The sequence below is a fragment of the Neophocaena asiaeorientalis genome, unplaced genomic scaffold, assembly GCF_003031525.2.
Source record: "Neophocaena asiaeorientalis asiaeorientalis breed wild unplaced genomic scaffold, Neophocaena_asiaeorientalis_V1.1 scaffold348, whole genome shotgun sequence".
NCBI lineage: Eukaryota > Metazoa > Chordata > Mammalia > Artiodactyla > Phocoenidae > Neophocaena > Neophocaena asiaeorientalis.
The window spans coordinates 3190040-3215692 of NW_020172672.1; the positions used below are offsets into that span (position 1 = coordinate 3190040).

Consider the following 25653-nt stretch of genomic DNA (forward strand, 5'->3'; position numbering starts at 1 on the left):
TGTCCCAGAGAGCCTTTAAACTATCCTCATTTTTAAAATTCTTTTCTCTTCTTACTCTTCCATTTGGGTGATTTCTACTACCCTCTTTTCCAGATCACTGATTCATCATTCTGCATCATCTAATCTGCTGTTGATTTCATCTAGTGTAGTTTCATTTCAGTTACTATATTCTTCAACTCTGATTGGTTCTTTTTTATATTTTCTATCTCTTTGTTGAAGTTCTTAACTGTGTTCATACATTCTTCTCCCGAGTTCAGTGAGCATTTTTATGACCACTTCCTTGAACTCTTTATCAGATAGGTATCTCTGTTTCATTTAGTTCATTTTCTGAGGTTTATTTTGTTCTTTTGATTGGAACATATTCCTCTGTCTCCTCATTTTGCCTAACTCTTAGCATTTTTTTTTTTTAATGTGTTAGGTAGATCAGCTGTGTCTCCTCATCTTGAAGGAGAGGTCTTATGTAGAGGGTTTCCTGTGGGACCCCGATGAGCAATCCCTCCTAGTCACCAGAGCCAGGTGCCCCAGAAGACTCCCTCATGTGGGGTGCACGCACCCTCCTTTTGTGGTGGTCCTCCAGTTCCTGCAGATGCGCTGTTGGGTGGGTTGGCCCCCAGGCTGGCTTGTTATAGGCTTGGCTCTGACTGCTGCAGTTGTGCTGGTGGGCAGGGCTGGCCTCCAGGGGTAGGAGCCACTTTGTTGGGGAGGGGTGGCGATTTGGACCAAGGCCACGCACCAGTGTAGAGGGACAGGATCTGCTTTGGGGGGTTCCCATCCCGACAGAGGCCGCCTGTCGGTGTGGTGGGAGAAGAGCTACTTTGGGAGGGTGCTGGCTGGAGCAGGTCCACAGGGGTAAGCTGGGGCTGGGTGAGTGGCGCTAGTAAGATACCTGGGCAGGTGTCACAAACAGCATCCACCAGTGCCAGGCCAGCTTGGTAGAGGGAGGATAAAATCTTTTTTTTTTTTTAAATGGCACCCACCAGAACTTCATTCTGGGAGGAAGTTCCAACACATCCCTGCCCCTTTGGCACTTGCGATAACATCAGTCATTGGATCTCCTTTATGTATGGCCCAGATGCTTTTCAAACTGCTACCTGTGCACTGGGACTTGGAGTGAGTGAGTTTGTGCACAGGCCCTTTAAGCATCTTGGTTTCTCATAGCCTTCCAGTTCTCCTGGACATGACCCTGCTGGCTTTCAAACCCAGACATTGTGGGGGCTCATCTCACTGGTGCAGGGCCCCCCTGCTCTTTAGGGAGGACTTCCACATTAGTGATATCCCCTCTCGCTTGTGGGTTGTCACATTGGGGGTGTGGGTTCTGACTAGACTGTGTCTCTGCCCCTCCTGCCCATCTTGATGTGTTTTTTTCTTAATTTCCTTAGTTGTAGATAAGCTATTCTGCTAGTCTTCAGGTGGTTCTCAGAGAAAGTTGTTCTGTATGTCGTTGTAGTTTTGATGTGTCCGTGGGAGGAGGTGAGCTCAGGATCTTCCTACTCTGCCATCTTGATGCCACCTTGGATCTTGATTTCTGAATACCACTCTCTAATAAAAGGAACCAGGGCTCCTTGGAGTAATGGTAAGAAAGTACAAAATGAGACGGAAACATCTAGTTTTAGAAAGTAAGGGAATGCTCCCAAAATGATGAGGTCATGTCAAAATGACCTAGAAGCCATCTTGAAGGGGTTTCCACTGGCCCAATCTGGGGCTGATTGGGCTACAAAACACATAACGGTAATAATGGATTATAAGAAACCATAATAATAATATATTATAACCCACTGAATACATGGATGAATAATATAAATGTAAGAATGAATGGATTGATTAATTGAAATCTTGATGAGGAACAGTATATGTACATAGCTTCAAAGTACCTCCTTAAGAAATACTAACTACCAAGAGGAAAACTGTAAGTAGCTCTACAGTGGAGAAGACTAGCAGATACCACCTTAATCAGTTCATCAATGTGAACATCATCAGTAATAATACAAATGAAAATTGTGTGCCACCTGGTGGGTTGCAATGAGAAGAACACAGCGTTTTCTTCTGTAATATTCCTGCCAGTATCTTTGCTCATCATTCATTCTGCTTTTAAGTAAATTTGTGAACTACGACATACATACAGAAAGGTGACAAATCATATGTGGACAGATCAATAAATTTCAAAAATTGAACTTGTCTATGTAACCAGCACTCAGATCAAGAAATTGAACAGTCTATCACTCTAAAAGCACCTGTTCTGACTTCAAATTATAATCATTGATGATTAATTTTGCCTGGTTTTGTACTTTATATAAAAGGAATCATATAGCATGTATTTTTGTATATGGCTTCCTTCTCTCAGCATTATATATTCATGTTGTTGCAGGTAGCAGATATTTTCTTCTTTTTCTAACTGCAGCGTTCCATTATATGAATTCATCAGTTATTTTTTCTTTCCGCTATGGATACACACTGGAGTTTTTTCAGTTTTGGGCTGTTATGAATTGCACTGCTGTGAACATCCTTGTTCACGTCTTTTGCCACACATGTGTCTGTTTATGTTGGCTATATACCTAGGAATTGAATTGCAGAGTTATAATGTATGCATACATTCATCTTTAGTAGATACCGCCAAACGGTTTTTCAGGTGGGCAGTTAACACTCCTACCAAAGGTATAAGGGAAGTGCTGTTTGCTCCACATCCTTGTCAACATGGCTCTTAATTTTAGGTATTCCAGTGGGTATGTAGTGGTACCACACTGGGGATTTTAACTTGTGTATCTCTGATGACTAATGAAATTGAGCATCTTTCATCTCTTTGTTAACTGTTGTCTTTTGTGAGGTCATCATTCATTCTTGCCTTTCAGGTCTTCTATCCGGTATCATTTTACTTCTGTGCAAAAGTCATTTCCTTTATAATTTAGTGTGTCAGCTGATGGTAAACTCTCGGTTTTGTTTGGCTGAAAATGTTTATTGTTCTAGAAGGAATTGTCTTTAGTTATAGAATTCCAGGTTGATTGTTATCTCTGTTAGGTCACTGAAGATAGTAGTCCTTTTCTGGGCTCCATTGTTGCTGTTGAGAAATCAAGAGTCATCTTAATTGGTGTTCATTTGTAGGTGATTCTCTTTTCTCTTTGCTGCTCTTAAGATTGCTTTTTATTTAGTGTTCTGTAGTTTTACTCTCATGTCCCTCAGTATTGCTCTTCCCCCTGCTTGTTGTTTGTTGGCCTTTCTGGATTCAAGGATTGGTGTCATTTACAGTATTGATTCTCTCCATTATCTTTCCTAGTATTCCTCTTAGGTGAATGTTAGACCTATTCACTCTACCATCCGTGTCTCTTTTTTTTTTTTTTTTTTTTCCCATCTGTGTCTCTCTCTTAATGTCACTTTTATGGTTGCATCTTTCTATTTGGGAAGCATTCTAGATGGTTTTTTTTAGATCTGTCTTCCAGTTCCTGTTCCATTATTCATCTGTGTCCAAATGTAATTTATTCACCTAATGAATTTTTTTTTTAAATGTAGGGATCTTTTTATAAAAATATTTATTTATTTGGTTGCGCCGGGTCTTAGTTGTGGCTCGTGGGCTCCTTAGTTGTGGCATGTGAACTCTTAGTTGTGGCATGCATGTGGGATCTAGTTCCCTGACCAGGGATCGAACCTGGGCCCCCTGCTTTGGGAGCACAGAGTCTTGTCCACTGCATCACCAGGGAAGTCCCATTAATTTTTTCTAAACTTCTGTTATCATATTTTTAGTTCTAAAATTCTATTCAGTTCTTTTTTCAGTTCTGTTTAGTTATTTACAATATTCTATTTGTTCATTACTTGCAAGCTTCTCATTTATACATTTATGTATATATTATATATATATATACCTTACAAAAATAAAAATTATTAGCTTTAATATTTGACACAGAGAGAAGAGGGCCTGAAGCCAGGCTTTAGATTAAGATGATTGTAACTCACAGTCTCTCATCTCTTCCTTCTTTTCTTTTATCTCTCTTTCTTTCTTTCTTTCTTTTATTTTGAAATACTTTTAGACTTAAAAAAAAAAGTTGCAAAAATAGGTCAATTTCTACATACCCTTCACCCACCTTCCCAAAATGTTAATGTCTTATATAACTATAGTAAACGTATCAAAATCAGGAAATTCACGTTCATACAGTAATGTTAATTGAGCTACAGACCTTATTCATATTTTATCACCTATCTCAATAATATTTATGTCTGGACCATGATCCAGTCTAGGATCCAACATTGCATTTAGTTGTTTTATTTCCTTTGTCTTCTTTAATCTGTGCTGTTTGTCAAATGGTGGTTTTTCTATTTCCATCATTCTTCTCTACGCTTATTAATTGAAATTCTCTTACAAGAAAGAGCTTGGCCTTCTTGCCCATTTATTTGTGTATTCAGTTACTTAATTTTTATCGATATGGACTCATGGTATTTGTTTTATCCTATAAGTTATAATGTATTAATATAATTAAAAAATTTTTTTGCTCAGATTGTCCCAGATTTGGCCCCTTCAGTTTAGTTCCAGTCCTTTTGATAAATCCATATCTTTTTTGAGCACTCCTTACTTTGTTGTACCACAAAATGTTCTAGGTTCATCTGGTACTTTCCCTTTCCTATCTTTGCAGCCAGACATTTCTCTAAGTAGTCCTGGCTCCCCTTATTGGAGGATGGTGTTTAGAAGCCAGTATTTGGGTGCTACATGTGCTCATTGCTACAGGGGTATCATTGCTCCTAGTCTTTGTCAGAGGACAGAGCTACACATACCTGCCTCTACCAATATCTATTATCTACTGAAATATATATTAAAAACCATGATATCTCTGATTCCAGTCTGATACCATACAGTTCATTCTGGTCTTTCCCATTCCTTTTTTTGTTTTTTCTCTAGTCTCAGAGTATATAGTCAAGATACTGGCTTCCAAAGCGGTTAGGTTAGTTCTTTTCTTCTGTACTCAGTTAAGTGTGGTTACTTATACCTTTGTAATGCAGTTCCCTTATTACTGAATGTGTTTCATTTTGAGTTACCTTCACATACTGTTTGATTTTGATTGTTTACCTTTTTATTTTGTTTAACAGTACTATGGTTATAAATGTCAAAACTATGCAAAAAGATATATCTGGAGACCTATCACTCCCCCTCTATTCTTTGTATTCCATTCTCATTCCCCCAGTTCCCACCTGAATGGTTCCATAATGCCTGTAGGGTAAAATTTGAACTTAGTATAATTGACAAGTCCCTCCATCATCTCAGTCTTAGCTTGTCTTTATACACCATGTTCTGGAAGCCTCAGATTTCCTCTTATTCCTCAAGCATGAGTGGCTCATTCATGCCTCCGTGCCTTTGCATATTCTCTCCCTCTGCCTGGAATAATGCTCTGTTCCTTTTCTTGTCTTGCCCATCTTTAATCATTCAAAACCCATTTCAGGGCTTCCCTGGTGGCGCAGTGGTTGAGAGTCCACCTGCCGATGCAGGGGACATGGGTTCGTGCCCCGGTCCGGGAAGATCCCACATGCTGCGGAGCGGCTGGGTCTGTGAGCCATGGCCGCTGAGCCTGCGCGTCCGGAGCCTGTGCTCCGCAACGGGAGAGGCCACAGCAGTGAGAGGCCCGTGTACAGCCAAAAAAAAACCAACAAAAAAAGCCCCATTTCACCTCTTACCTGCTAGGTAAAGACTTCCTTTCCTCACCCATCTCTCCCCATTTGCATTTCACTCCTGCATTTAGTAACTCTCTTCTGTTAATTCATAGCTCTAGAGCACTTGTAAATATCGTGTAACTTTTGTGACATTTGATTTAAATTATTGATGCACAGGCTTTTCATTTTCTTTATGACTGTGAGCTTCTTAAAGACAGGAGCTTTGTCCTTGGATTTCTAGCATCTAGTTCAGTTTCTTGCACCTATCAGTTATACAGTGAATACAGTATAGTGAGTGGATGTCAGTTCTTTTCACTTTTTCTTTACTCTTTCTCTCTTTATTTCACTCATGATATAAGCCCATATTAATAGAATGTGATGCCCGTGATCTTGTTATCTTTGGCATTTTTGTATTTTCTGCCTCTCCTCATGTATTTGGCCACAACCTCGGTAATTTAATGGCTTCCTGTGATCCCTGGGAAGTCACAATATCTAATTAAATTTTCAGACACAGTATAGAGGGATGAGGTGAAACCAAGGTATAGAAATGGTTTAAAATATGCAGACCTAAAAAGTCAAGACTATATTATCTGTCCGATTTGCCTTTTCATTTGAAAAGCTGAAGCTTGCTGCCCATTTAACCTGTTAGATTGGAAGAAGTTGTACTGGAAACAAAATCCTTCAACGGTCTTTCAGGAGCACTAGTCAGCTTTTAAAATGTCATTATTATTGTCCAGAAGACAAGTTTAGTAACCTTCCACATTGTGTTTCTAAGCTGCTGACTTTACTTTGTATTCTGTATAGATTATTCAGCAGATTATGTTAAAATGTAGGGACTTATTTCCACCAGTCTCTTCACGCACCATCTGTTACTTCCCTCTCTCCCTCTGTATTGCATTCTCTTCCTGCCTGTGTGTTCTATTTAATCATAGCTCATTCTCCAAAGTCCTACCTGCTACTCAGCACAGAGGTTTAGTTGTAATGTAGACGTCACACTAAGCAAAGGGGCGGCGGTGTTGTTTCTGGACCGCGCTCAGCAAGGGCACAAAGGTGCAGCTACTGCATCGAGTGTCTGATGTCCGGGGCTAGTGAGCTTTGAGAAATCATTCACTTATCTTACTGGCCCGTGGTCTTTATTTATAAAAATTGAAAATATATCACTTTTTTATTCAAGTGTTACACATATAGAGACAAATGTGTCGTAAAGGAGCACTTTGATGAATTTTCCTAATTGAGTATAACCGGAAAACCACCATTCAAACCAGGGAACCCAGTATTACTAGCCTGCCAGAATTCTTCCTTCCCTCCAGGCTTTACTGCCCCCTCTAAAAGATAACTACTATCCTGATTTACATAGTTTTACCTACTTTTGAACTTTATAAAATAAAATCATACGGTACATTCTGTCATGTGTCTGGCTTCTTTGTCTCAACATTAAGTTTGTGAGATTCATCTGTGTTGTTGAATCACTTATGGTTCATTTATGTTCATTACTGTGTAGCATGCAAACTGCCTATTTTTGTAAATAAAGTTTTATTGGAGCACAGCCACACCCATTCATTTACATATTGTCTGTGGTTACTTTTGCACTCCAGAGGCAGAGTTGAGTAGTTGTAACAGGGCACAGAGACCATTTGGCCTGCAAACCCAAAAATATTTACTGTCTGGCCCTTTGCAGAAAAAATTGATTGACCCCCTGCTGTGTAGTGTTCATTATATGAATGTTCCACAATTTATTTGTTACTGAGTCTTGACTGTTGCAGTGAATGCTTCGTTAAATATATGTGTCTTTAGGACCTATGTGTATGCATTCCTAGAAGGTATTTCCCCGGGAGTGGAATTGCTAGGCCACAGTTTATGTTCTGCTTTATTAGATATTACCGAACAGTTTTCCAGTTCACACTCCCACAGCAGCATATGAGAGTTGAATTGCTCCACATCCTAAGACCTGGTATTGTCAGATATTTGCATATGAGCCATTTGGATGAGCATGTAATTTTATCTCATTTGTGGTTTTTAATTTGTATTTCCATGGTAATGAATGACGTTGAACACCTTTTCATGTGCTTGTTGGCCATTTTTGATATCCTGTTTGGGTGACCTGTCTTTTTCTTATTTTGTCGGAGTTTGTTATATTCTAATGAGTCCTTTGCTGGATTTATATATTGCAAATATATCTTCTTTTCTAAGACTTGCACTTCTATTTTAATAGTGCTTTTGTTTTATTTTATTTTTATTTTTATGAACATGAAGGGGATCAGAATATGCCACCCCAGAATATGCCACTTCGGCATGAAAATTATTTTGGACTGAAGGAAGTCTAAAAACATCAGACACAGGAAGAGCTTTTTGCCCTCCCCCTTTCTTCCAGAAAGCTGGGCATAAATTTCCATTTGTAAATTTTCCATTTGTAAATTTCCATTTGTAAAGCAGGGCATAAATTTGGGGTGTAAGCAGGGCACCCCATCTGCCATACCAGGAAGAAGAGAATGACACTTGAGTCTGTGTAACAAATCTTACTCAACAATTCTTATCTCCCATACATTTCCTAGTCACCTTCCCACAATTTCTCATCCTTAGGAGCCTAACCCCCTTTTTTCCTTTGTTTAGTCACTTCTCCACTATTTATTGCCCTTTTGTTAAAATGGCGTATGAGCCCCTGGATCTAACTGCCACTTTAGGTTTTCATTGTTCCACGGCATCTCCATGCATGTAAAAACATTAACGTCAATAAAGAAACATATGCCTCTTCTCTTATTAATTTGTCTTTGTCAGTTGAATTTGCAAGTCCCCAGGAATTGAACACAAGAGGGTAGAGGAAAAGTTTTTTTCTTCTTCTGAAGACCGTAACTAATGCCAACAACATGGCTGAATCTTACATACACTGAGGAAAGTGAAGTTAGACATGGTGTTTGTAGATTGATGGCCGGTAACTATCCTCAGCCTTGCCAAGGCACACCATCCCCAGGAAACACCAAGCATCCACGATTAGAGTTTTATGTTTTTAAACTCCTTCTGAATTAAGAGTGTGACTTGCCATATTGTTATTTGTCCTGAGGTCTGGATAGAGACAGACCTTTCTCTTTTGAATATTAAAAGACATTCCACTGTCTTAGAGTCCCCAGTTCTTTGGCTGTGTTTCTTTAGCATTTCAAGGTATGCTGAATATTCAAAGATTTTATTAAAATGCGGTGTCAAATATTTGAATCACATACGTGCATTTTTTTCTGAGGACTGTTTCCTCAGATCTCTGAGTTTAGGAATTTAGAAATTGAAGCTGATTTATCTAGCTTTAAGTTGCGTTGAACTCAGTAGGTTGGATGTGTGTTGTAGGGGTTAGATGACATGGGTTTTGAGGTCCGTTTAATAATTGCTTTTGTTTCCGTCTTATAAATAGCAGTCCAGGGCAATTTTCCTTGCTTAAAATGTATTTTCTTTGTTTGTTTGGTGGTGGTCAGATCTACAAAAGATGCAGATAATTGTAACTTGAAGATAGAAGAATTTTTATACTGCAGATATTTTTCTCATTTTTAATTTAAGTTCAGCTGCTTACTTTAAAAAGACTGGTTTATTTCTTTCAGGGAAAAAAATAAGACTTGTCAAAGTTATGCAACTGTTTGTAATGAAATGTCTTCTGTACTTAACTATTTTTATTCTTTTTTTCAGGTTATACATTGTTAATGTGGATGCTATTATCTGAATTTCTGTAGCTATGCCACGAGAATACAGTAAGTACTATACCATACTTGCTGTGACCTACGTGCTTTATAAAGTGTTAATTTTCTGTCTTTAAATTTCTCATTGGAGCAGTGGAGGTGTAGGAACAAAGTTTTTAAAAATCTGCTTTTCTCGGGAGTTCCTGGCAGTCCAGTGGTTAGGACTCAGCATTTTCACTGCCGTGGACCTGGGTTCAATCCCTGGTTGGGAAACTAAGGTCCTGTAAGGAGCACGGTGCAGCCAAAAAAAATCTGCTTTTCTCAAAGGAAGTAATTCATTTGGTCATCTGATTTTTGCATCTCTAGCTTTATATATGTACAAATATATCACGATTATGATTTATTTAATCTTCTGATAAACACGGAATGGCTCAGGCCGTTCCCTGTAAATGCTAGTGAGTAGACATTAGGATTGAATCCATATTATGCATCCCATCTACCCACCCCCTCCACAAGCCCCCCCATGTTATGGGGTTGAGGAGCTGACCACAGCTCCAGGGTGGGCCCTGATGAGGGGCAGTCCCATCCCTGCTGTGTCCACGCATGATTAACTCACCGGGGAGGAGGCATCAGCCAGTGTTGGGCATTCACTGGCCAGCGGCCTGGCTTCAAGAATGGTTCTCTAATCCTGCTCTAGCCAAGGAGACTCCAGAGTAGGTTTGCCAGGAGCTTCTGGCAGAAGTCTTCTCATACTTCAAACAGAGCTACCGGAAGAGCCTGCCTCTGCCTCTCTTCTTCTGGATGTTGTTTTGCGCTGGTGTGAGGTCTGGTGTGGCTCCAGGCCAAGCAGGAAGTCACACAGAGTGGAGGACAGAGGAACCAGCCTTGAAGGCAGTTTCTCCTCCAGAAGTCCAAGCATGTGAGCCAGTAACATTTCCTTTCTGTTTAAGCCAGTTTGAGTTGGGAGCCAAAACACCCTAGGTGATTCACTTCATCTCCATTTGTTTTTAGTACTCCATTAGTTTCTCCCTGGGGAATGTGGGAGCAGTTGCAAAGGGAGGCCAACTCATACTGTTAAACTAACCTGCCAGGATGTGTTGCTGTTGAGGGCACCCTCTTCTTTCTGAACAATTCACAGGCAGTGATTTCATATTCAAAGACATGAGAATGAAATACATTGCTTTCGGATTCTGTCTTTTCTTTCCCTGGAGGTTTTGCCTTTTAATCAACCCACTTGGGCTGTGAACGCTGAAAAGGGTCTTAGACTGCTGACCTGAAAACCATCCCCTTGTATAGGTATATATTTAACAGTGTGGAGCTGTCCCTTGTGTTTTCTTAGAACAGTCTATACCAGACTTCTAATTCCTTGTTTGCTTTTGTTCTTCAAAAATTACTGTGAGTACTCAAATACAGAAACTGCATAAGGGATGATAATAACAGATATTTATTATGTGTCCTGCTACAACACTCTAGACAAATAGAATGTTTACCAATTGTATGGAACAGTTAAAAACCTACAGCCATCCTCCCTCATAGCAGTATCCTTTCTCCGCCTCTGAGGAACCTCTATCCTGGTTTTGATCTCTGTTCTTCTCACGCATTTGTTTGCGCTTTTACCACGTACGTGTAGGATGATTTTTGTATGCTTTTTCACTTCAGGTAAACGTAGATACTGTGTGTGTATTTGTTGTTTAAGATCACAAAGAATTTGAGAAGAAATTCAGAATCACAGAAAGAAGCTATGAATGTGTTCTCAGATACTTGTCCGAAGATCTGTCACGAGGCATCTTGGTGATCCGTAATGAAATGTGTTAGATTTTCAGTGGCTGATGAGTTTCATCAACACGCTTATCTTCTGGAGTCTGGTGCTTGGTCTGCTGCTGAGTTCACACCCGCGCCTGCCCTCCTGTGAAGGTTTGGCACGTACAGGACCTACTGTGTCATCAGTGAGCTTTTCAGAGTGTGTTGGTTACTTTTTCATATAAATAGCTCCATTCATCGTGTGGTCAATAATGCATGCTTTTGGCAAACTTGGGTAAAACTATGCATTCTTCTGCACTCTGACAGTTAGCCATCATACTGACAAAGTTGACTCACGTGCTTCCTAAATTTGTTTCCGCCTTGTGGCAGCAGTAATAGAGGAGGCATCCACTCCTATGAACAGATTATGAAGCACGGTACTTTGAATTGTAGTATCTCATTATTTCCTTTTGTGCCCCAGCCTGAGTCTTGGAGACGATTTTGTAGCATCCTTGTCTGAAACATTTCTTAGGTCATTTAACTTCTGCATTCAAAACACCCATTCTTTGCCGTTTGAGGAGTTGTATCCCCCGGTTCTTGTTTGGAATGTTGCCTCCACAGACTGAATAGTCATTTCCACTCAGAGATCATTAATCCTCTCAACTTGGGAGCGTAATTACAGATAAAATGTCAGAGAAAGATTTATGACAATCAGAAGAGGATTTCCTTTTTTTTTCAGGTGTTATTTTTCGCTTAATTTTTTTTTTAATTTTGTTTATTTTTGGCTGTGTTGGGTCTTCGTTGCTGCATGCGGGCTTTCTCTAGTTGCGGCGGGTGGGGGCTACTCTCCGTTGTGGTGCACGGGCTTCTTATTGTGGTGGCTTCTCTTGTTTGCGGAGCACGGGCTCTAGGCACGTGGGCTTCAGTAGTTGTGGCACACGGGCTTAGTTGCTCTGCGGCATGTGGGATCTTTCTGGACCAGGGCTCGGACCCGTGTCCCCTGCCTTGGCAGGTGGATTCTTAACCACTGCGCCACCAGGGAAGTCCCATCGCTTAAATGTTTAACATGTGAAAAAAACAGTAAACCCAAAAGTTTTTTTGCCCTTAATTCATATAGATTGTATCCACACTACAGACTCAATAACATCTTTTGTAGAAATCCAGTTTCAGGTTTTGGTGCTTTGTGCATGCATTTTTCTGTTGTTAAAGAAATGAATCCTTCTTTTAATTTTATTTAAATGTAACTGTCTTTAGCTTTTTCCTTCATTGTGGGCCCAGGATCATAAATTAAAATGTTGCCAATGCTAGAAGATTATAGCCATCAAATGGAAACACCCAATCAATGAGGCCCCTATGAAAAGAGCTAGTAAATCTTTTGCATTGGGAGATGACCAGACTTCAAATGGAATGCCATTTGTACAGCAGGCCAAATATAGACAAGAAATGCAAGATATTTAAGCTATAATCCTGTAATGAATTTTATTTCCATATTCTTGTTTCAAAAACTTTAGTGTTATAGTTGTTTTTTTAAGGGAAAAAGACTACTGACGTTTTTCTTTGAAAGATCAATTCATTGAACTGATATTTTTATTTCTTGTGGAAGGATGTCTTCTCATTTATTTCCTATGTAAAGGGATCTGTAGACTTGGCTTGTTTTTATGCCTCAAAATGAAATGGTGCCCTTTGGGGGATGCTTCACTGGGCTGAGGGAACTTCTAGACAGTGACCCAGATCTGTAATTAGGTCTTGCTTTCTGCACCCTTGTTGACTTGAAATCACTAGCCATAGACCATTTAGTCTGGGGAAGCGATACATGAATCATCTAAATTGGTGCAAATTATCCAGAATGCTACTAAATGTTTTCCACTCTTTATTCTGATTGAAGGAACTAGAAAGGGAGACTTGTTCTTTGAGTTTGAAGATGGGTATGTACCCATTTGTGGAAGCAAATTTCTTCCCTAGATAGAGTGAAAAGCCGTGGAACATTTGACATTTGTAAGCAATTTGGGTTTTGTGGGTCTGTTTTATTAGAACATTCCTCCGCGCTTGCTAGCCTTTCCTTTGTGAAGGGGTAGTAGTGGTTGCCTGTCTTCAGCTCCAGTTTGGTCTCCCCCAGGGGCTGTCTTGCTGCCGAGTGTCTCAGCTTAACTCCTGCAGCATGGTTGACGCAGGAGGGAATCCTGGAAGTTTATATTGTGTGCGTTTTGCATCTTCTAACTTGAACCACTCATCAGTGTCTCTCATATTTAGGATGCAATTTGATATCCTTTTATTCTCTGACTTATTGACACCTGTCAGTTACCTGGCAATGAAGTGGGTGAAAGTCTTTTTTTGGTCTTCACTGAATCATAAGTTCGCTTTGTTCCAATTTATTTTAGTGCAAAACATTAAAATAATCATATTCATTCTAAAGTGGAGGACATTTGTAAGTCATTTGGGGATAAAGATAAAATGAAGACTTTTCTTAGATAGAAAGTAAGGCTTTTAATGAGGTTTTTTGTTTTCCTATGGGTTTTCTCTGATGGTGCATTAGGGATCTTGCCCAGCACTTAACATCTTATTGTTTCTGCTCTAAAGAGAAAAAGACAAGCAGACTTAGCCAGTCAGTAGCCAAAAGACCAGATTTTCAACTTGTAATGTGAGTTGACTTTTTCATATGTGGATAAATCTTTGTTTTCACATTGGAATATCTGTGAGTGGGCCTCTCAGAGGAATGCATCTTTTGACAGGAAGTAGAAGAAAGCCATAGCTCGCTGTGTAATTTTGTGTTTTGCAGGCGTCTGTGGGTGTATGTGCACAAGCACGTGAGTTGGGTTGTCTTTGTTGGTCTGGGTCATTGCTATTTGTTATACACTGTCATGTTCATTTTGGAAAATCAGGTGTTCAAATTATAAAATTATGGTTAGCACATCTGCTGAATTAAGTTGAAAGATTTTAGAGTGAGTTTCTAAGAAACTGATTGATAAAGTATTTCATGTCAGTGAACACCCTTGATAAAATTCCTTATTACACAGTTAGTTAAGCTCTTTTCCCTGATATAAATCTTAGAGACCTTCATATTAGCAATTTAGGCTGTGTTTAAAAAGGGTGCCTGTTTACGAAGAACTTCGATCCTGTTTGTCGTAAGGACTTGTTTAATACCTCTCACTTAATCTCTTTTTGCAATTAGGAGCCAAGAGACCATGCTTCAGTACCAAATACAAATCACGAAAACTTATGGCCCTTAGTTTGCATATTGTGTAAATAATTGGGTCATGAGCCAACACCTAAACAGACTGGGCATGAAAAGTTTAAGTCTAGTGGGAATGTAACATCACTTTATGGCTTCTAGATTACATTGTGTGAATTATTTCTTCCATGGCAGTCAATATCTCTTGTCAGTGGGTGCAGTGACAGGCCAGGTCAAGAATTCCAAAGTTCTTAAGGAGTGTAGAAATATCTGGAGTTTTATGCTTGATGATATCTTATCCCCTCAGTAGCAGATGCCTTCTAACTTTGTGGAAATGAAATCTCAATTTTCTAAATGAATGCTAATCCCTGGCGAAAGCTTCCCACCCTCTTTGGGTTTTTTGGTTTTTTTAAAAAATTTTCTTCTCAAATCAATTAAATAGAATTAGTCTGATCTGTACCGGTAGGTGCCCCCTCTGTACTCTGGAAAACTCTGCTAAACAGTGTGTGAAGACAGACCAGCTGTCTCTACTTCTGTCTCAATATTGGGCCCCATCTTGAAAATTTGATGGTATTCCTGTTTTATTACTGCATGATGGCCTCATTTATAAAAATAATAAATTTATTTTATTTATGTATTTTTGGCTGCATTGGGTCTTCGTTGCTGTGTGCGGGCTTTCTCTAGTTGCGGCGAGTGGGGGCTACTCTTCGTTGCAGTGCGCAGGCTTCTCATTGCTGTGGCTTCTCTTGTTGCGGAGCATGGGGGCTAGGCACATGGGCTTCAGTAGTTGTGGCACATGGGCTCAGTAGTTGTGGTGCACGGGCTTAGTTGCTCCGCGGCATGTGGGATCTTCCCGGACCAGGGCTCGAACCTGTGTCCCCTGCCTTGGCAGGCAGATTCTTAACCACTGTGCCACCAGGGAAGCCCAGTGTCCTCATTTTAAAGATGGAGACATCAGTGTACATCCATTCACTCTGCAAATGCATGGAGCTTGTTGGTTATAAAGATTCAAGCCAAGGTCCAGCATTCATTGTGGCTAAAATTCTGTTCTTCTATTGTATTTTGCTAATCATTTGGAGTAATATCCATTTGGTTGTATTTGTTTGAAGTATCCAGAAAACCTCCGGAAAACACTCTGTTCCTCCCAAATTTAAAAAATAACTTTTCCAAAAACAATACATACCTATGAAAATGTGGAAAGTGCAGCCAAACATAAAATGAAGATGAAAATGAAAAGCATCTGTGATTTTACCACCCAGAAGTAGCTGTGGTTAACATGAGCTAATAATGTGTTCTCACAGAACACAGAGCGCACCATTAAAAGGGTGGTGCAGGGGGACCTACACCAATTATTAATGAAGGACTAACCTGGGTGGTGGCACCCAGAAATTCTTAAATACCTATATATGGAATGTGTTAAACATAATATCATCTGAACTTCAAGTATTTATATCAAGAGGTTGTTGACATTTCATCATAGGATAAAGAGGGAGCCTTTTTAAAGGGAAGCTGGGCTCTGGCCTATTCTGGTTAGCTTTTGTTTTTAACCATTTTAGAGAGAGATTTTTGGTGTAGGGTATATTTCTCTATGTAGACCTGTGGTTTTGTTTTGTTTGTTTTTAAGTAAGGGAGTCTTATAAAGTAAGCCGTTATATAGGAAGAAGAATACTATATCTTTAAAAGAAATGTCTCCGTTCCCCTGATAGAAAGATAGGAGAAAAAAGGCAAGTGACCGAAGGCTGCATTTGGTAATTCTCCAAGGGTAGTTGAATTCAGGGTCCCTCCTGGACTTGTTTTTGATACGGTGTATCTGTCCCCTGCCTCATTCTGTCTGACGTACCCCTCCTCTCTGCTCCCTCCCCTGTCCCGTAACTTAAACAATGCAGCATTGCAAAGCACAGGGAACTCTGCTCTGACTCACATCTCCATTATCCCACTTCATGCTTCAATTTACAGTAAGTCCGGTTATTGTCTGGTTTTCAAATCATCTCACCACAAGGAAGCAACAGACATCTCCCTGGATCTGAAACTATTTGCCCTTTGTGGTGTTTTGATTGTTTCTGAGGATTTGTTTGCTGGCCTCTTTCTCTGAGGCTCAAAATAACTTGGTATGTATGCCACAGCCCTCTCAGTTTCCAGAGGGCTTCTTTTAAGTGTCTGTCCATAACAGAAACATTCTCTATGAGCAGGGATGCACTTCAACCAGTTGGCCAGTAATCACCCCCAGAGTTTATTGTCCTGAAGCCTTTGTGGTGTAAACAGAGCAAATGATGAGAGCTTTGTCCTTTGTCCTCTCTTCCAAGGAAAGAGTGTAAAAGTTGTTTTAAATGAAGTCTGAATTTTGTGTTATCACTCAGTTTTGGCCCTGTGTCCATTTAGATTTTAGCCTGGGATTCTTTGGCAAACTGCACCCCTGGAAGAAAATGAGGGTTTCTAAAAGAATTGTTGTTTCAGCAGCTGTTAATGTTAGTAAGAACACAGCACTGTCTTTGAAGATTCTTTAGACAGCAACAGCATGCGGGATTTCACTTTTGCGACTTTATTCTCTTCCACTGAGAGACTGATTTGAATTATATTAGTCAAATAGCGTCCAGTTTTAAATTATTTTATAATTTTGTATTGTTGGAAAACACTCAGACTTTGATTCCTGGGTGTTATAGTGTGTTTTTAGTTTTAGGCATCAAATTAAGATCTTTGCATTTAAATGGTTAAAGAAAGCAAATTTTAATTTGTTTTCAAAATATTATCATTAATAAACAGTGATCCTATCTTTTCTGCCTGTTTTACTTATGGGTGGCTTCATGGAACTTTTAGACTTTGCATGATCGTGTTTAATATTCTGAACTGTGGTCTTTGTATTCACAATGCTGGGGGTGTGTATCAGTTGATTTTCTTGCATAACAGTCATTAGATTTACTTCAGATTTATTTCAAATTTATTTATTTTATTCTCAGACCCAATGCTAAAGTTATAAATAAAGAAACCTCCCTATTTTTTAATTTGCTACTTTGACTCTTAGCACGTTATAACACTGTGTCTTTATCAGTGGGTTCCTGATTCTGTTAAGTTCACTACTCCTTCACAAAGATAGCTTGATAGGGTGTTGTTTGTTTGTTTGTTTCAGATAAGATTCCAATGCAATCTCTTCTCCAAAAGGATTTGGATAAGTCATTTACAGTTGGTCTCCCAATCCTCATTCTCATTCCTTCAAAATGGGTTATCTTTTTACCTCTCCTTCCCCATTTCCTTCCCCTTTTTTTGATATGAAAGACATGGGGGGCAGCTGGTAGGAAGAGGGGGGAGGAGTTTGACTTTGTTCTAAGTGGAGGATGGGAATAAAGTCAAGTTCAGGTAAAGAATGAAGGGGTCAACCTGATGTGGGAAGAAAATTAGAGAGAAAAGAGTTCAGGTGAGGGATTTGTAGTCTTAAAAAGTAACCCACCACAGAGGAATTGCTAACTCTGCCATTGCTTCTTTTTTGACCTGAAATAACACCAGGTAGCTACCCTTTTCTAAGCAAGGTCTGAGGGCATCTTTAAGCAGTAGATAATTTGTCCATGTTTTGTTTTGCTTTTCATAGTAGATGCTCAGTTAATAGAAAGCTTGATTGACTTGCTGACGTGTTAACTGCAGGGAAAAAAATAGGCTCACTCTTTTTTCAAAACAGCCATTCTAATTTCTGACCAGATGGATTCCTCCTTCATTAATTCTGTGAGGAGGCTGTGACATCAGTTGAATACCCCTTTTTTAAAAATCAAATCTTCTTCCCTAATGTTATATAGTAGGATCTCTTTTTCTCTAGGGGAGTGAGAAATGTGAGAAGTTACTTTCTCTTCATGTTTCAAAGTAAAAGGCTGTACTGTTGCCTAGTTCCCAGAGAGGTGATTTCCAACCATTCCTACACTCAGTTTTTGGGGTACATTAGTCCTCCATAAATTGGTGGGATTAAAATTATGTTCTGAAATTTTGCCATATTCTTTGAGATTTTTGGAGTCCCCTAGTGGTTGTCTGAAACCACAGTTGGGAATCACTGCGTGAGGGATAATCCTTTCACCTGTTAGGTGGGGATATCGTCCTTGGCAGGGAAGTCATCTGGCAGAATGGGATCTGGACTTGAGCGTTTCTTTTCTGCCTTCTCTTGTTGCTACTTCAGATCTCTCTGCCTTCATTACTAGGGCTCTAAATTTCATTGTCAAGTTCATTTTCTTCCAGATGTTATAAAATAGAGGCAGGGTCATGATTGCTCTTTGGAGTTTGTGTCTGTTTTTGATATTTCTGGATACAAAAGGACGAAGTAGGCCCCTTCCTATACGTTTCAGTGCTTGAAGAACAATCAAAAAATAAAGAAAAAAGAAAGTCTGGTTTCTTAGTAAGTAGTTACTGTCTTTCTTTTCCAGACTCCCCTTTTTTTGGCTGTGTTTATTGCATGTAGCTCACCACTAACTGCGGTCATGGGATGTTGCTTTCAAATTGGGTATGCGAGGTAGTTTTTTAGTTACTGTTTTTCAGCACAAGAGAAGATGCAGTTATTTTGATTTTGTGAGTCTTTTCCCTCTGAGGGCAGAGGGCAACATGCTCTTTGGTGCTGGGATACTTCCTACAGTTCTGAGTGGACTTGGCCTAGTTTTCCAAATGAGATAATGAATACAAAAGTGCTCTCTAGTAAACTGTAAAGTGTCATAAATGGGAGAGGACGTTGTTGTTACGGTTATTCTCTGCTTGAGTGGCTGCTATAAATATTCTCTGTTCAGTTCTTGACCTCCATCTGAGAACCGGCTGCTTTTGACATTCCTGTTTCCAGGGAATAGCTATTTCTTGATTAGGCCGGCTTTTACCTACTCGGACCTTTTGCAGAAGAAAAAGCTTCACACGTTGAACAAATGTAGTTTATATTACATTCAAGCTAGTGGTTGGTATTTCATAATATTTACAAAGAGAGGAGTCACTGCCCTTTATATATGGCAATAAGTTTCTATCGGCAATGACCATGAGGTTCCCGGGCCCCATGAAAAATAACTGGCTCTTGGAATTACTCTTTCAGGTCTCCATCTCACTTCCTATTCAGCGAGAGGACGCTTTCTCTGACAGATGGACTTGTAGTTTTTGTTGAGCTTTGCATACAGAATACAGCTTGTGTGTGTGTGTGTGTGATTTAACTCTTCACCCTCAGGCTTTTCAATTTGTGTACATTGATGTTCTTGTAGAGAGCTATGTGACCTGGACTACAGAAAGAGAACTTGCGAGGAGAATTAAAGGTGGAGAGAGACATTTCCTTCCCCTGTTTTCCAGAGTAGCTGGAAAGCGGAACTGTTGTGAAGTCCCCAACCCTCTGTGGGTGAAGAGATGCTGCTTCTGCCGCAGATATCATCTGAGCGGGTGCCTCATCCCTGGGGCGATGCCAGCTGGCATTTGGAAGCTGGCCTAAAACTGCTTCTTCACTGGCAGCGGCTCCTCATGAGAAATGCTTTCCTGCATCTCATAGTAAACCAGTGCTGACTCTAATGGTGACCTCTAAAAAGACCGCATCATGGAGATTTGACATTCCTTGTAGCTGGCCAGTAGTTTACCTTCACAAGCCTCTTGGAATTGTTTCTAAACACCAATTGCTCACTGTCAGCGGCTTGCTCCACTGAGGGGAAGAGATGAGCTGATTATCGCATGTATTCTAAGACCGCTTGATCGGAGGCACATTTCTCAGCTCACCCTGTCTGTTCTTTCCTTTCCAATGTATATGGAACTTAAATTCTGTGAAAGACTGTAATAAAGTTGATTCCTAGAATTTGCTTTCCAGAATTTTGTAAAGTACAGTGTTAGCTAGGGAAGACAAAAAAGTTGTGTCAGTTATCTTGGAAGTATTGTTGAATAAGAAAAAGAAGGATATACTAGCAGTGGAAACACTTGATTTGCCCCGAGGAAAACATTTTAGCTCTTGTTAGGTTAGAATTCTCCTCCTTCAAAAGAGAGATGATATTAAACTTATCAGTTATTTAGACATTTTAAATTGTTTGAAATTAGGGTAAAATCATGTAGTGTTCAAAAAGGGGACTCAATGTACAGAGAAAAGGAAGTCTAAGTTGTAGCTTCTACAGAAACCAGAACTTGTTCATGTTACGTGTAATTTTTTATCTCCACCTCTAGTGAGAATAATTCATACTCCATATGAGGTCAGTTAGCTTCTTTTTTTTTTTTTTTTTTTTTTGGTTCGGGGGGCCCTCCCCCTTTTGGCCTCTCCAAGTTAGCTTCTTTTTTTTTTTTTTTTTTTTGCGGTACGCGGGCCTCTCACCATTGTGGCCTCTCCCGTTGTGGAGCACAGGCTCCGGACGAGCAGGCTCAGCAGCCGTGGCTCACAGGCCCAGCCGCTCCGCGGCATGTGGGATCTTCCCGGACCGGGGCACGAACCCGTGTCCCCTGCATCGGCAGGTGGTCTCTCAATCACTGCGTCACCAGGGAAGCCCGAAGGTCATGCTTCTTAAAGATACTTAGAAAAGGAGGGAAGTGAGATTGGAAGTAGGGAAAAGATGCCAAACATTTGTCAGTAGTAGTCGTGGGATTTCTTTGCAGTGAAGCTTTGGGAAAGAGAAGGGAAAGGATGGACAATAAACAAACCTATTCTGTATATTTGGGCTCGTCTGTGACTGTTGGGAAGGATCTGACATGGGGCCCTCAAAGCTGAGGCTTTAAGCAAAGCATCAGTAGCTTAAATAAGTCACCCAAAGCATCTGAGATGTGCATTTTACTTTGTGTTTCTATAATAATTTTCTGGCAAGATCTGGAAAGTAAGAGTCAAAAACATGGAGTCTTAAGTCTGAAAGGCTGTGTAGATGGGGAACTGTACTGATGCAGACATCTTTATATTATCTGTGAAAAAGAGAAATGCCAACTCTGTTCTAGGACCCCTTCTCTTCTCTCCCGAGGTGATGTCATCTAGTTTTGGGACTTTAAATGCCACCTGTATGCCTCTGTGATTCCCAGTTCTGTGTCTCCAGCTCAGAGTTGGTTTCATACCTGTATTTCAAACTGAGTCTGATAGCTCCACATAGGTGTCCAATAGACACCCTCAGCAGAGAACTCTTGATTTATATCTGGGGTGATCAAGTCATCCTACTTTCCCAGGACTTCCTTGGTTTCAACACTGAAAGTCCCACGTTCTAGGAAACCTCTCAGTCCAGGACAAACAAACCAGGATAGTTGGTCATCCTGTTTATAAACCTGCTTCTCGCCCACTCTGAATCCCCCAGGAGAAGCATCCAAACAGTTGCTCAAGCTAGACATTCAAGAGTTATCCTTGATTCATCTCTTTCTAGATCCATCAGCATGTCAAGTTTCTAAACCATATGTGATCCATCAGCATGCCTTGTTGTTTCTACCTCCAAAAATACCCAACTCTGTCCATTTCTCTCCATCTCTGCTGATCCCACCTTAGAGCAAGCCATTTGCATCTTCTGCTGGGTCATGCACAAGACAAGCGCGTGGAGCCCTGCGGCTGCTTCACATTGCTTTTACTAAGGCCTCCGAGCTTCCTTACAGTCTCAAGCTGTCTGTCTCTCTTAACCCTGTGTCATCTCCCTGCCCTCCAGCCATGCCTGCTCTCTTCACTTTGGACGTGCTAAGTTTGTTCAGGTTTTAGGGTCTTTCTACTTGCTCTTCCTTCTGCCTAGGACGTCCTTCCTTTGTGTAACCAGTTCCTTCTGGACATTTAGGTCTTCTTATCTCAAATCACTTCTTCACAGAGAGGCCTTCCTTGACTGACCAATTGATGAGAGTATCCAATCAGCCATCTTAGCTATATTACTTTTTTTGTTTTTAAGTTTAATAATGTTTCTAAGATTCATTATTTAATGTTATTCATTATGTTATTTCTCGTTGCTTTAATTCATTTATTTTCACTGCTGCTTGATATTCTATCGTGTGAATATACAGTTTATCCATTATTTCCTCAATGCAGATTTAGGTGGGTTCCAGGTATTGCTGTTATAAACAATGTTACTATGAACATTTTTGTACCCGTTTCCTCTTATGTGTAGGATTGCCAGATAAAATAAATGAGACCAAATTAAATTTGAATTGCAGACTGTTTCTGGGGTTACTATTTACTTCCAAAGTTCAATTTAGATTTTGATACACTAATATACACAACAGCTTTTTTTTTTCTTTTCCAAAATCTTAGCTAGGAAGGAAAGCCCTTTCATCTTATTCTTCTTCAGGAGTATCTTTTTTTTTTTTTTGGTCTTCTTTTTTTTTAAACATCTCTATTGGAGTATAATTGCTTTACAATGTTGTGTTAGTTTCTGCTGTGTAACAAAGTGAATCAGCTATACATATATCCCCGTATCTCCTCCCTCTTGTTTCTCCCTCCCACCCTCCCTATCCCACCCCTCTAGGTGGTCACAAAGCACCGAGCTGATCTCCCTGTGCTATGCGGCTGCTTCCCACTAGCTATCTATTTTACATTTGGTAGTGTACATATGTCCATGCCACTCTCTCACGTCGTCCCAGCTTACCCTTACCACTCCTCGTGTCTTCAAGTCCATTTTCTACGTCTGTGTCTTTATTCCTGTCCTGCCCTCAGGTTCTTCAGAACCATTTCTCTTTTTTTCTTTTTCTTTTAGATTCCATATATATATGTTAGCATACGGTATTTGTTTTTCTCTTTCTGACTTACTTCACTTTGTATGACAGACTCTAGATCCATCCACCTCACTACAAATAACTCAATTTTGTTTCTTTTTATGGCTGAGTAATATTCCATTGTATATCTGTGACACATCTTCTTTATCCATTCATCTGTCAGTGGGCACTTTATCCATTCATCTGTCAGTGGGCACTTAGGTTGCTTCCATGTCCTGTTAGCCATATCACTTTTTAATTTTATTTTTCCACAGGGCACTTTTCACTTCTGATCTTTACATTATTTATTGATTTCCTTGTTCTTGCATTCCCCTACTAGAATGTAAGCTCTTTAAGAGTGAGGGTTTTTCTGCTCTGTTCACCATCCTAGCCCCAGGGTTTAGAACAGTTCACAGAGTAGGTGTTCAGGAAATATTATTAATTGAAGTAAAGAATAAATTTAAGCCATGTAATTAAACCTCTGAGGGAAGGAAGATTGTGAAAGATTTTTAGCAAGCAAGGATCAGTCAGTAGAAATGAACATTTTTGATATTGTTACTACCAAAAGTATAGTATCATTGATGTTTTCTTCATTTAGTGAGTTGTCATCATAATTTTACATTGGTTAACATTTTTAAAGTACCTTTTCAGGTTTATTTGTAAATGTATTTTACCGTACTCTGCATTTCTTATAAGTTCATAAGTTGTTCAACAGTGAAATCTCTTCCTATAGCAGTTTTCAGCACTGTATCCCATGTGAAAGTAGAACCATTGCAAACATCAGCCTGTAGGTAGTACAGAGAGCCTGGGAGACTTCCCTACTTGCTTTGACCTAAGTTTTGGAACTGGGATGATCATAAATCTTTGCATTTCACTGTTAAAGATACTTCTAAACCAGAATCTCAGCCTTAGAACTGTGCAATCTGAGGCCAGAGAATTCTTTGTTATGGAGGTTGTGTCATTGTAGGATGTTTAGCAGTGTCCCTGGCCTCAACTCACTAGATGCAAGTAGCACTCCTTACCAAGTTGTGACCACCAGATACTGCCAAGTGTCCCCTTGGGGGGCAAAGTGGAAACCCATTTTTCTAAACAATGATTATGGTTTCTTCTATATTCTTTAATTGGGAAATTACTAATGTGAAAAAGTCAAGTAGAAGGCTGGGTTTTTTTTGGGGTGGGGAGGAACGTATCAGCTTTTTTTAAAGCTATTATAAAGACTGTTCATCTTACATCATTACTAAGTTATAAGAATCTATTTTCAACTTGAATGCCTCTGTAATTCCATGTTAAGCTTTGTGTTGCAAACCCTAAAATATTCTGAGGGAATTTGTTCTTTCAGTGTTTCTGTGTTTTTCTCTTGCTCTCATCACCATGGAGCTAAACACTTTGAGAGACATGTTAGGTTAAAAACAGTAATGACAGAAGAGGAAAAAATGTTTTTCTTCTGCTTTTTTCTTTTTTTCTCTTCAGTTCTTCTTTACCCCTCAGTCAACCAAGTGGGATGTTCAATTTGAATGTTTTTAAATTGGGTATCAGGGGAGGAAAGGCATGCTTTTCAGAACATTTTCTTTTCCCCTGGAAAATGTCAACATAATTTGACCCGTGAATTGATATTCTAAGATAATGGAAAGTATACCAGAACTGGGTAGGGAGCAAGCCTTTTTCCTTGGCCTGCACCCATTTTATAGACTTATGTACTTAGACCTCCTCTACATCATACAGAAATTTTTTCTCATATAGAAAGCAAGTATCAAAATGTGTATGTACTAGTTTTTAGTGTAGAATTGCTTGATTCTATGAATAAATACAATTCTTATCAGCTTTTTAAAAATTTTATTTTATTAATCTTTTTATACAGCAGGTTATTAGTCATCAGTTTTATACACATCAGTGTATACATGTCAATCCCAATCGCCCAATTCATCACACCACCATCCCCACCCCACCACAGCTTTCCCCCCTTGGTGTCCATACATTTGCTCTCTACATCTGTGTCTCAACTTCTGCCTTGCAAACCAGTTCATCTGTACCATTTTTCTAGGTTGCACATATATGCGTTAATATACGATATTTGTTTTTCTCTTTCTGACGTACTTCACTCTGTATGACAGTCTCTAGATCATCCATGTCTCAACAAATGACTCAATTTCGTTCCTTTTTATGGCTGAGTAATATTCCATTGTATATATGTACCACAACTTCTTTATCCATTAGTCTGTCGATGGGCATTTAGGTTGCTTCTATGACCTGGCTATTGTAAATAGTGCTGCAGTGAACATTGGGGTACATGTGTCTTTTTGAATTATGGTTTTCTCTGGATATATGCCCAGTAGTGGGATTGCTGGATCACTTATTCTGCCAGTACCATATTTTCTTGATTACTGTAGCTTTGTAGTATAGTCTGAAGTGAGGGAGCCTGATTCCTCCAGCTCCGTTTTTTTCCCTCAAGACTGCTTTGGCTATTTGGAGTCTTTTGTGTCTACATACAAATTTTAAGATTTTTTGTTCTAGTTCTGTAAAAAATGCCATTAGTAATTTGATAGGGATTGCATTGAATCTGTAGATTGCTTTGGGTAGTATAGTCGTTTTCACACTATTGATTCTTCTGTATAACATGGTATATTACTCCACCTGTTGGTATCATCTTTAATTTCTTTCATCGGTGTCTTATAGTTTTCTGCATACAGGTCTTTTGTCTTCCTAGGTAGGTTTATTCCTAGGTATTTTATTCTTTTTGTCGCAATGGTAAATGGGAGTGTTTCCTTAATTTCTCTTTCAGATTTATCATCGTTAGTGTATAGGAATGCCAGAGATTTCTGTGCATTAATTTTGTATCCTGCAACTTTACCAAATTCA

General features: G+C 39.6%; 1 protein-coding gene across 10 annotated transcripts in view; it reads left to right on the plus strand.

Annotated features, from left to right (window-relative positions):
* SIPA1L1 (signal induced proliferation associated 1 like 1) overlaps positions 1-25653 on the plus strand; it is a 361579-nt gene that overhangs the window by 167223 nt on the left and 168703 nt on the right. For 9 of the 10 annotated variants that reach the window (XM_024739668.1, XM_024739676.1, XM_024739674.1 and 6 more), the window contains one exon: positions 9292-9353. The gene's annotated coding sequence lies outside the window, so the exon portion shown is untranslated. Of the gene's footprint in view, positions 1-1469; positions 1574-9291; positions 9354-25653 lie in introns of those variants that run through there. The other variant, XM_024739673.1, reaches the window with a different exon arrangement.